Below are 2,376 nucleotides of genomic sequence, written 5' to 3' on the forward strand. Positions count from 1 at the left end.
AAGATCGTGTCCATGGCACCATAGTGGCTGGTGTTGGGGACCACGGGGTGCAGCCCCATCAACAAGTGAGTGCAGAGTGAATCACTTGACTTCAAGGAGCACCGATGGTAGCTGTATTACTGGTTGGCAGCCAGTCGAACCAAATTTAACCTTGATGCTTGGCCCCTCTGAGTCCCCCCAGCACCTGCCTGCCTCCAGCACCCCAAATGCAACCGGGAATGAGCTTCAGCAGATCTCTCCTGTTGGGATGGGGTTTGAAGAGGATGCTGCGGACGAGCCTGTGGTGGGTCCTGGGCTTCGGTGTGAGGCTTTAGTGGTGGAGCTGTTTCTGCTGGGTGGGAGCAAAGGGGTGCACCCTGCCTGGCTCTTCGGCGGGGATGCTGATTTGGTAGCTAACTCAGAGTAACTTTATAGGAAAGCCAGATTGGAGTGTTAATCCCGAGATTACATACTTTGGCATATTCATGATGTGTTTTCCTAACAAAGCTTTTTATTAAAATCCTGTCCAGCCACATTCAGATGAGGCTAATGATACACCGCTCTGGGTTATAGACGTTTCATCCATTAATGCTGCTCTTCTGGTTTTATTTTTCTCTGCCTGTTAAACAGCAGGTCTAGGAAACACAAATGTATCAAGCAATATAGTACGGACTTTAAGAAATTTGGTTTTCCTTGTTTAATTACGAAGTACCCTTAAACTAGCAGGCTCTGGGAATGATTTAGAAGCGTTGTAAAAGATTCAGTTCACCATCCCTACGCTGCTATAGACATCTGTGGATTTTTATTGCTGCATGCACAATTTTTAAAGTTTCCCTTCCCTTTGCTTATTTCCATTATTTTAAGTTTCTTTATTTTTTCCTTTCCTTCTCTTTGCCATCTGAGAGTCTCTCAAGTTTGTCGGAAGGCCTGATTTCTCTTTCTGATGTCATTAATAATGGAACAAAACCACATTAACAATTGCAACAACAGCCAGATAGGAGCCAGAAAGATCCTTTTGCTCTCTAATATGCTGCATGAGTACTCTGAAATGTCTGAAATGCTTTGTGCAGAGGGTTTGCTTTTTTTTTTCCTCGCCCTTTACCTTTGGTGTCTTTTGGGACTCAACAAAATGCTTGACCTTGTCTTTTGCTGAAGAAAAGATAAAAACCACCAGTGTTAAAAATTCACAGAGATTCCAGACCTGCAATTGCACTTTAGAGGTAGTGCTTTAGAGGTGGGAAGAGGTAACTTCATCCTGTGAGAAACTGTGGGAGAAATTTTAGCAAAAAACTGTTAACAGGGACTGCTGGGTGCTGCTCCTGCAGATCAGAGGGCTGTGGACGTGGCTCCCCACTGCCTCGAGATGCTCTTGTTCAATGCAGTGAGCTGGCACACAGCTGGCAGACAGCAGGCAAGAGCTGCAGGCTTCTGAACCAGCAATAGAAATGTACACCAGGCAAGGTATAGGAGAAAGTCGGGAACGTACTGCTGGACCCTCCTCTTTCACATGAAGTTGGTGGTCCAGGCTTACTTTATTCTGGTGTGGAAGTGGAAAGAACGTTTGTTGGGTGGTCTCAGTGTGTAAAAACATTCCTTCCATCCGTATAAGATGAAAAAAAGTATTTTTCAGCATCTGAAGTAGAGCCTGGCCAAATCTGCACTTTGTCTGTCAGTAGATTCTTTTTGCTTTTTATTGTTTTGGCAGAGGCACAGTACAAAAAGCCCTTCTCTTTCCCCAAATCAATCAATAGCTGTAAGAGGAGAGACCATGGGCAATCCTGGTCTGTCAGCATTCCTCCACTTTTTAAGCTAGCTAGACTGCCTGAGTCTCCTTGTGGCTTTGGTCTGTGGTTTTGTGTTAGGAAAACAGAGGAAGAAATGAAATAAGGTGAAACTTAACCTTGAAAGATGCAGAAATGTGTGTCTGAGGATGCACAGATGCTTTAGTAGAAGGGAGACATTTGGAAGTTTTTATCTAACGGGAGGTACTCAAAGCACACCTTTGCGTGGGGATAGCCAGGTGATCGCATTCACCCACGGGTCACTGTTCAGTGTCAGAAATGAAACAGGCTTTTGCTGTGTGGTATTAAAACTCTTCCAAGATGTTACATCCTCAGCCCTCTACACCCCTTTGTATTTACAGAGACCGCAACACCCTCAGTTTCTTTAAACAGGAAACCAAAGCACAAAGTTGCTTTTTTTTAACAAAGTTTATGGCAAAGCAGAGAAAAAAATCTTTGCTTTCTTGAGTCTCTGAGGTTTAGCCTTTCCAGGTGGTGTGGCACGAGCACAGGGCACGGTCAGCACAGGACAGTGGCTGCCGGCTTGCACTACAGTAGCAGGATATGTTCCATGACCACTTAGTTCACTGAGCTCTTCACTAGCATTTTTCTCTTT

The sequence above is a fragment of the Phaethon lepturus genome, unplaced genomic scaffold (assembly GCF_000687285.1).
Source record: "Phaethon lepturus isolate BGI_N335 unplaced genomic scaffold, ASM68728v1 scaffold10838, whole genome shotgun sequence".
NCBI classification, from domain to species: domain Eukaryota; kingdom Metazoa; phylum Chordata; class Aves; order Phaethontiformes; family Phaethontidae; genus Phaethon; species Phaethon lepturus.